At 46.3% G+C, this 10,360-nt stretch overlaps 1 long non-coding RNA gene across 3 annotated transcripts; it reads left to right on the top strand.

Annotated features, from left to right (window-relative positions):
- The first annotated feature begins 4,873 nt into the window (after positions 1-4,873).
- LOC123154168 (uncharacterized) lies at positions 4,874-10,262 on the top strand. Of its 3 annotated transcripts, none has more exons than XR_006476705.1 (3): positions 4,892-7,048; positions 7,272-7,335; positions 7,484-10,262. It is a non-coding gene; the product is annotated as an uncharacterized lncRNA (long non-coding RNA). The 3 variants fall into 3 exon arrangements; XR_006476704.1 differs by having other exon boundaries at positions 4,894-5,395; positions 5,457-7,335; XR_006476703.1 differs by having other exon boundaries at positions 4,874-7,335.
- The last annotated feature ends 98 nt before the right edge of the window (positions 10,263-10,360 follow it).

The following is a 10,360-nucleotide window of genomic DNA, read 5'->3' as shown; positions in this document are numbered from 1 at the left end:
GGAGTAATAGTAGTAGATGCATGCAGGAGTCGGTCTACTAATCTTGGACGTGATGCCTATATAATGATCATTGCCTGGATATCGCCATAGTCATTTGAAGTTCTATCAATTGCCCAACAGTAATTTGTTTACCCGTTGTATGCTATTTTTCTCGAGAGAAGTGAAATCTACGGCCCGAGGGTCTATTCTTTATCATATTAGCTTTTCGATCTATTATTTGCCACTTTTATTTTCAGATCTATTATTCCAAAAACCCAAAAATACCTTGCTACAATTTTTTGTTATTTATTTCATTTTGTGTTTCCATGAGATGTATTTATCCAATCTACTACAAACCAATCTATCTTTTACCCGAGAGGGATTGACAACCCCTCTTATGCATTGGGTTGCAAGTATTTGTTCTTTGTGTGCAGGTACTGTTTACATAGTGTTGCTTGGTTCTCCTACTCGTTCGTTAACCTTGGTCTCATCACCAAGGGAAATACCTACCGTAGTTGTGCTGCATCATCCCTTCCTCTTCGGGGAAAATACTGATGCGGACACGAGCCATCATATAACCCGACCTGAAGTATGACCTGGTCGGGACTTGGCGACTCACTGGTGACCCGGCCGAACTTGGCGACTCACTGATGACCCGGCAGGCGGGAGAGACGAACGACAAGACCCAACGGTCTAGAAGGCGGCTCATGAGAAGACCGCCTCAAAGTACAGTATCCGGTGGGCCAGCTTGGGAGGAAAGGCATAAGGAATATTTCCCTTACAAGGGAAGCAAGATCTGGACTAGGATTCCACTTGTAAATAAGAAAATAGAGTAGTCCTAATCCTACTAGGACTCTACATGTAAGCCACCCCTTCAACTTCGCCCAGTTGGTGATGATGGTGTCGTCGGCAGTCACTCCGCGTCGGAGTTATCGTCTCTGTTCTTGACGCGTCGAGGATCACCATCGCCACTCTCCTCCTTGTCGTTGTCGCTGGAGGAAGGGTGTTGGAGTCGCTTGAGCTTTCTACGCAGCAACCAAGGCGAAATCCAGACGCCTCGAAGAACTTCACGGAGAGCGTACCCGCTAACACAAGCTTGAAGCGGAGAAGATGCCCTTCTCCTAAGCAATGGGCACGGACGAAAGTCTTCCATCCATGAGCAAGGTACATGGTACCATGGACAGAAAACTCCACCGTGACCCATGAAGGACCATTGTCGCAGCCGCTTGCGCGCCTCCACAGACCGCGCGAGCGGTCCTCCTCCATCACCCTCGAGAAAGGTTGTGCAAGCCACAGTCTGCTCTTCGGGCGGTGGCGCAGCTCCACGACGAACTCTGGCGCGGTGTCGCCCGTGTGGCCCTCCGCCGGCAACGGAGCAGCCGATGAGGCAATGACAAGCGCGCCACCACGGCTGCCCCTGCCGCGATCATTGCGCCTTTCGTGCCCTAGTCCAGCATCTCTTCCACGAGCGCTTGGTCCGGTGTCTATGACCGAGGATGGGGGCTGCATGCGACTGCGAGAAGAGGCCCTTACAGCAGTAGGCACATGAGCCTGACTCTTCCCCCTAGCCATGGGGACTAGAAGGGTTGGCCGAAGACCAGAAGAAGGAGAAGGGTTGTGACACTTGGGGGTTGAGATGGAAGGAGGATCAATGAGCATCACTCGCTGTAGCCTGTGATTTATAGAAGGAGCACGGGGGCTGGCTCATCGTCGCTCTTGAGCAACCGCCCAATTCCGCCAATCCCACACCCGAGCTCAAGGGCGGGCGCATCACTCCAGCAACCGTCCCACTACACCAATCCGCGGCACTGTGTCTTCTGCCAAGGCACATGTTCCCGAGCCCTGCTCGTCCACCACAAACCCCGCGCAATGCATGCGGCGCGCGTGGCGGAAATGGCAGAGGCGGTGGGTGAACAAAAGGTAAATTGGCAATTATCCCGGCTCACGCGCGGGTGCCCTAATGGCACCCCATGGGCATGAGCGCCCCTGGTTTTTTTTGGTACGAATGGTCCATGTCGCCCAAACACCGAAGATGCCAGGATAGGACTGGGGGTTGGCCTGAGTCCGGATTAATGAAGCAAAGAAGGTCTCAAAACACAACATAGTTTTCGGCAAGATCAATGCGTAAGTCTGTGCATTATTAGGCCTAGACCAACAATGCTCGGTAGCACGTATGGTCCAGGCCCGGGGGCTCCTGTCGGTGCAACAAATAAGGGTGTTTATTGCCCTGACTCATGCACAGACACATCGCAGTTCCCCCTACGAGCTTCAAGTCCCACACAACAATTAAGCTAGAGAAGCCGCTCTTCGTGAGATAAAGGAGCGCGTTAAGAAGACCAAGTCAACAACTAATCTAAAAATTCTCAGAGAAGTCTCCCTTGCCAACCAGACGAGGCTGGCAGGGTCGAAACTACGGCTAGGATCGAGACCGAGCCACGCCGGCAAGGTCTCCGGGACTGCCAAGGCCAAGGCCAAGGCCAAGCCTCAAGATGAAGGCCCGCCAAGCTCTGTGTCGACAAGCCACCGCCAGTTGCTACCGCTCCACCTCACCGAGTCGCCAGTCGCTAATCGGTGCGGTGTCGAGCCCCCAGGCAGCTAGGTGGATCCTGTCGGGAATGTGGCAGCATGCTGGGGGGAAGATTACCTTTATTGATACCTGCCCCAGAGGCCTGTCAAGTGAATATGAGGTGGTTAAGCAAGCGGTGGAAGGACCTTGCTGTGGCTGCCTCTCCACGCGACACCTAAGATAGCATTTATGGCATTTTGTCCTAAACTGTCAGAGTTAGGTATGATAGCGTTGTTTACTATCTAATCATCGTATAATGACTGTTTTGCCACTATGGTCACTCCTTAAGCTATAAAAGGAGGCTCGAGGCAACCTAGCAAAGGATTCGAACTTTTGATCCCCTAGCACTTGTACGCGCGTAGCTGCACTCCCCGAGCACCCTTGCTGGGCTAGAGCTCTCCACGTCTTCGTGCTCCCACCGATCAATACACCAAAGCAGGAGTAGGGTGTTACGCTGCAAAGCGGCCTGAACCTGGGTAAAAAAGAGCCTCCTCGCCACGCTGCTCCTGTTGCCTCTACTCTTTGTGCAATGCGATCACCCCCCCCCCCCCCCCAAAAAAACAAAGGGGCCCATGGCCCCATAGGTGATCGTGATCATTCACCACGACACCTGGTCCTGACTTCTGACTGGAAGTACTCTGCAAACTTTGCATTTGTGTTGCACTACACAGGTTGCATCAAGCTAGTGTTTGCCAAGTTGGCATGGAGCTCCCCCCAAAGTGCCAACTCTTTGACTAGCTGGTTGAGCAGGGAGATGCCACACCGCCGACAACCTTATTCGTCGAGGCCACACTAGCAACCCCACTTGACAACTCCACGAAATCCTCGATGCACCTCTTTGCTTCATGTCCATTTGCGTAGAATCTTTGGCGCCTCTCATCCTCAACAAGCGTGGTCGTGCTCCCTCACCCTTTCTATTTAAGCTGAGCATAAAACCTGATACCCGGATCCCGAACCTGAATAATACGATCCCGGACCCAGACCCGAATAACCCGAGCACTAAATTAGGTAGCAGTATTGAAAACCCAAATTTTATTGGGGAAATTCGGGTTAAGATCCACGGTACCCGATTACCCAAAAATCCCAAACTAACCATCATGCCCAGTAAAAAACGCAAAGGCCCAAAATAGCCGCAACCCAACCCAAATTCCTCGCTAAACCCGATTTCATTGTGTTCTTGTTCCATTGCCTTCGACCGACATGTTCTTGAGCCTCGATCCCTAGCTCCCAGCTGCCACACCACGTTACCATCGTCGTGCCACCTAGCTCCCGATACCGGTCGTCACTCTCTGCTCCCCGCCATAGACTCACGCCGCGCCTCCCAACGCCTGATAACGGCATCCGCCCTTCGCCACTATCGCACGGCAACACCGCCTGCTGCCCTACATCGGGAGGCCACCGCCCTCAAAGTCATAGGGCCCGGCGCGGCCAGTCGACACTAGTTTCATGTAGGCCCCAGCGCCGCCACCAGATCCTACTCACCGCGCCATCCATGAGGACGAGGTCTCCATCGAGGAGACGACAACGAGAAGTCTCCATCTTGCCCAATGCGACACGATGCGAGATAGATGTTCTTCAGTTCCATGTCTCCGTTCTCTTCACCATGATTTATTCCGGGCAATCAGGATTACCCGAATCAGAACCTGGATTTTTAACAAAAGTTAAATTTCAGATGTCATTTCTAAAAACCCAAAATTTCTAAAACCCGAATTACCCAACCAGAATTTTTGGGTAAACCCCAACGCCCAGCCTGACCTATCATCGATTAGGCTTCCCTCGTCTTATGGTCTCAACGCTCCTTGACTGACCTGCCATCGATTAGGCTTCCAGAGAATGCGAAAAGTTGACCAGTGTTTGGACCACACTTCAGCTGCATCACGATCGTCTTGCACGCTCTTCAACTTGCACGGGTAGAAAGCGTGTTCAGGCTCCGATCACTTACCCACTTGAGCCGAACTAATTCTAACCTATAAGGATGCTAGCCGACCCTCCTCCACGGAGCTCCTTCCGTGCGCATCGTTCGTGGCCATCGGATGGGCTTTGACTTCCTATACTGACAATTGGATCGGTTGACCGCGTGGTATAAAGATGCTAGCTGACCCTCCTCCACGGAGCTCCTCCCGTGCGCATCGTTCGAGGCCATCGGATGGGCTTTGACTTCCTATACTGACCATTGGATCGGTTGACCGCGTGGTAATAAACGTGACCGGTGATTCTTTTTCACATCTGGATGACTTGTGGCCCTTGTTGGGTAAGGTTCGGCTGGTCCTTCGCGGGTGAATTGGATGGCCGGTGAAAATCAACCTGTCCGGTTGTGGTTGAGGAAAGGCGGAAGCAACGGGACGTGCGACCATGTCGAGCTTCTTGTCTTCTTGCACGCGCGCCCTAAGATTCTTTCCCCCCGAATCCCCGCGGCCGTCTCCCTCCCACATCCTTCCTCCTCCTTCCTTCCTCGCTCGTCAGCCGCCGCACTCCTCCTCCATCTCTTTCCTCCTGCATCCTCCCGCGTGGGACGCCGCTAGGCTCCTCCCTCTTTCCTCCCAGCCTGACGCAGGCGGATCCATGAGTAGCAGAGAGGAGGAAGGGAGGTAGAGGAACGACGGGGAAGGGGATGGGCAGGAGCTTCATGCCCTGAATCCAGTCGCCCCGGGCCGTGCCTACATGAGCAGCGCCGCGGCTCGATGCTTCCCCGCCCGACGAGGACGGAAAGCTAGGTGTTGACAATGGCAGCCCCAGGCCATCCGATCTGTCACCGCCGCCATTCTTTTGGTCGAGGCCGCCGTCGTCCACGTGCTCCTCCTCACCCCCACGGCTGCACGCTGGCGAGGCCAGCCTCCCCTCCAAGCGCGGGTACTTCCCCGCTCCTTTCCGTGCTCTCTCTCTTCCCCTGATATATCTCTCTCTTGTACAGGGAAGCAAATTTATTCAATTCCCAGTCTAGATTTAATGAAGAAAACTGCGGTTCATACAACGCCAATGGATATGGATCCATCTTGCTGCGCTGGATGAAGGGCTGGATATGGATCCATCTTGCTAATTGGGAAGAAAACTGCAGTTCATACAATGCTAATTATGGATATGGATCCATCTAATACAGTTCTTCACAAAGCCCAAGAATCGCAAGGTCATGTACATGTAACAATGCAGGCCTAGAATTAGTCATGTATCCAAATTGTTCAGTTCCAGTTCAGTTATGAGCTAACAAGATCACCTTAATGTGCAAGGTTCAATTGCTTTCGGGGTCGTACTTTTCCTGGTCCTTATTGGCTGGCTTGTCTTCGGCATGATGGCGGAGTCGTATGGCTTTGCCCTGCTATTCTGGTTATCCTCTATTGTGCATTAATATGATCATTTGATGTCTGTTTTTCAGTGTGCATTAAGAAATGGTAGAAACTTTTGGGTATTGTATTTGACTGGTACTGAATTTCCTCACAGCAGCTTCTGGCCTGCTGCTGTTGTTTACCTGCAAAAAAAACCCCACCATCGGTTGGATTTTCCAGCACCCTTATGTGATATCGGTAAGATCATACTTGGGGCTTTGCTGTTGCCGAGCTTCCTAAATTTTCTTCGAGTCCAACCCAGTCTGGTCGCCACTTTATTTACATGGTCTTGTTCTTGCTAGGGATTGTTTTTATCAAGATTGATGAACTATATGACTGGATCCCAGCCCCCATTGTTCTTACTGCTGTTACCTACTTCTGTAATTAACCTTTACTGAGTACCGTTAGGTCTTTAGCATAGCACTCTAAATATTTAAGCTAATAAGGATACCATTAGATGACTGACCCTGTAATTAACCTTATTCAGTTTATGAACATATATGTACGCTACAGAGCATGAAATTGGGAAAATACAAATATGATTGGTGGTTGGTTCACCATTTAAAAATTTGATCTACCAATTGTGTCTCAGTGATTTCTACTTGAGCTAAAACCACACCAATAATTTTGGAACGAGGGAGTACTTATTTGTTGTTGTGTATTTGATGGTTTGATAAAAATATCATGAAGGTTAAATCGGGCGTGGTTTTGATATATTTTTGTTACAAGATATTACATCGGCTTTCTGGTTTGGAAATACTTATAATCGTTTTCTTCTAACTGCATGTGAGCCCACACTTTTGTAGATTACTTAGGATAGAGATGATATGAATGTGTGCAACAAAATTCTTTACTCGGGAATGGCTTGGTAGGTCTCTCGACTATTCGGTTTCATCCGTAGGATTAAAATTTCTTCAACTTGCTCTCCTCCCACCTTCAATTTCTTTAAAACCGTTGTATTGACAAGTAGAAACAGTAGCTTGTTTGAATTATGTAAAGTTCATCCATGTAACAGTTGCCTCTTAAAGACTGCTGACAAAGTGCAAATTTGATATAATTTTGCTGATGACGCAAATTGATCGTACACTGAAACCGAAGCCTTTGGAAATTGAAACACAAACCTTACTTAAGAGCAGGCAGAGGCGCAGAGCCAACGGCATGCTCTTGGATCAATATTCTACAGGTTAAACAACATTCATATGTTCTAGCATCTTTAGATTTACATTTTCTTTTTAACAGTCTAATTACTCCATGTAAAAACTGCATCCATTTTGGTATGTGATACTGCAAGTGTAAATTAAGAAAGTAGCCTTTACGGTCTAGCTTCAGCATCTGTAAATCATGAATATGTACATACTACATAAAAATGGAGCATCCTTACTCGATTGCGTTCTTCTGTTTTACAGGTGACGTTGTTGCCTGCTCTTCTAAACTGCCGCTTGTTTATCGTTTGCTTTTTTGTGTATCAAGGTTTGTGCTTTCTCTTTAAGCTATATTTTCTTTTGATTATTGTTTTTGTCTGTAGTTTTTTTTTTCTTCTCTATGGCAATGTATTTGGATCATGTTTCTCTGTGAAGCTTAGCATATTGGTTGTCTGGCTTGATCTTTTTACTAGCAGGAGGGTAACTACTGGAAGCAGTTGGCAAGACAAGCAGTCAATGGATCTCAAAGCGTTGATCCTGAAGGAAGGTAACTACTCAAAGGTATGCACATATTCATGTTGGAGAAGTTAAGTTTGCAAGGATCTGCTGTTGGAGGGCATGGTATGTGCTCTCAAGAAGTTCTTTATGATCCGGTGACATCTTTTGGCCTATTGAGGAACTGGACATGATTTATATAGCGAAGTTAAGTGTATGGATGACAACTTCCTCTCATACCTCTTTTGGCCTATTGAGGAGCTGGACATGATTTATATAGCGAAGTTAAGTGTATGGATGACAACTTCCTCTCATACATGTTATCTGTATATTTTATATACATGGCTTTTGTGTTCTGTCATGTGTGTTCCTGCTGCAGACTTTTGTAGGAAATTCACCATGGGAATTTAAATAATGGTTCCCTGCCCATCAGTTTACTTTGTTGCATTTTATAGGCCACACTTTTCCTATTTTGTTAAAGAAGTGAACTCATTCCTAAACTTCCACCGTATATACATCAACGCTGGGATACCGTATATACATCAACGCTGGGATACTGTACCAACCCAGCAATACTAAAAAGCTATGAATTGTGTGTCAGTGTAGTACTATGTCCCACTGATGATGCTTCTCTGTAACATGTTTATCTATTTGATTGCATGCCTTGAAGTAGTAGTATATTGAGCACCCTGAGATAATCATCGAGAAGTTTGGCGGAATTTTAAATGATTTATTAAGCGACCTTTTATGATTGACCATTGTACGAGAGCATGTTTTAGTACTACTTGAGCGAGTTAGAATGTATATATTTTCAACTAAGACCAATTTTTTCAAAAGGCAAAATAATTTCTGCATGATCACATATCATGATTATCTCCATGAAGAATGCTTTAGACAGTACAATAACGAAAATAAGCATTTTTGGCCTTCGAAACATATACTGTTGTTGGGACATCTGATTGGACCTTTCTATGTAGAAAATGAGAAGTGCTAAGTGTACAGAAACCCGCACTTCATATTTCTTACATGCGTGATTTATCATCTACGATCCTCTTTTATATTGCTTACTTGCGTGATTTGTCTGATTGCCAGTAGAAATGTTTATGTTAGCATGTCAGTTTGCTAACTTAATACCTTCCATCTTATACATCGATAATGCTTTGAAGACACCGACAAGAATAACTAAATTAAATTGTGCCTGAACATGTCAATTGCAATGACAGGTTCTCACCTTTCAACGAAGGATCTCATTATAAATCCTAATTTTGGATGTCTAGGTGGTTGGCTGATGGAGAGTGTTGCACTGCTGCTTATTTAATGATCAGTAGTGCAGCTCACGATTTGATTTAATTAGCGTTTTCGTAGTGAAAATATGAAGACAAATTTTCTAAACAACTTTAGGATATCTTCGAAAGAATGTGCTAGATTTGGGTCCTATTATATTTTCTCAATTCCTATGTCATCTCTCACATGGCTATGTGGTCTCCCCGGTTTTGTCTTTACATTATATCTGTGTTGTACTACTGCTACCTCCCGCGCTACAGAAAGTATTTTTTATATCAGCTTTGCTCTCGTGTGTGCAAGGATTCCATTCAGGTACGAAAAACACCACCCCTCATGAAGTTACTTCTTTTCAGAGAGAGAATGATCATTGGTTTTTATATGGATTCAGTGCACATAAATAATTAGCTCGCATTTTAAGTTTGGTTTTAGAATTAGCTTTCCAGTTCTGTACATGTTTTCCTCGCTGATGATGGATTTCTTCTTCTAAGATGAAACTTTAGCACCAAATATGAAGTTATTTGGACAAAGAAAATCTTCCTTCCTCTTTGCTATTTTCTCTCTTTAGTGTTGCTTTTTTAGAACACTCTTTAGTGTTGCTTTGATGTTCCTTTGTCACAGTTCGATATTCTGCCTTGTGTGGCCTCTGTCTTGGTTTACAGCTCCATATGGCTACCTATGTATATATACGTAGGTTTTGTTTGAACTGTACTCAAACCATGCAGATGTTTCCACATTCTTGCCTTCATCTTTTTAACTCGTGACATTGTTAGATAGTTGAATATCATTGGCCTCTGTCAGCATTCTATTTTTGCAGTTTGAAATGAGTATTGGTCCATTGATATTAAACTTCACAATAGGTGGTGGCATCTCCAGGAAAAAGTAGTGACAGATATGCTGGACATTTCTTTTCTGCTGTCCTAACACATTTTTTAGTAACGGAGAGGATTACTCACCTTTGGTGCTGCAGGCGTTCAAGACCTAGCAGGGCTGGGCCAACCGGCCCTTCGTGTTTGAAGATGCCTGACACCCCATGCTACCAGCCGGGCATCTTCTTCCTGAGCCATGTCCGGAACCAGACCAGCAGGGGCACCATGAGCGAGTACTCGAGGCATGTCGTCAGGTCGGAGGGGTACAACCAGGCCAGCTGCCGTGTATGTCATACAGTCAAGGTGTTCGCTAATCTCCCAAGATGAGCCAGAACGAGCATTACAAGATGAACCCCCCATATTTTTCATTCCTTGATAAATGGTGTTGTATGTTGGTTAAAGACTGTTTTTCTTCTCCAATTATGAAACCTCAAACAACAGCAAGATATAACATTTTTGTTTGTTTTGCAATCAAAGCTTCCATCGAATAATTTATTAGAATTATGCTCCATCTTATTCAGAAATTGTGGCTATTTTGTATATTTATACAAGATAGTAGCGAGTTGGCCTCTCGGTCTTATTTCTTTATACATTTTGACTCATACGCACAGCCAACGTGTCTGATTTGGATGAATTTCTCTATCCTATTTTATGTTGTGATATCTTTGATTTTTTGTCTCTCTTCCAGATTTACATAGAGATGCCTCG

This window comes from Triticum aestivum, chromosome 7A, assembly GCF_018294505.1.
Source record: "Triticum aestivum cultivar Chinese Spring chromosome 7A, IWGSC CS RefSeq v2.1, whole genome shotgun sequence".
NCBI classification, from domain to species: domain Eukaryota; kingdom Viridiplantae; phylum Streptophyta; class Magnoliopsida; order Poales; family Poaceae; genus Triticum; species Triticum aestivum.
This window is presented reverse-complemented; position numbering and strand designations above follow the sequence as displayed.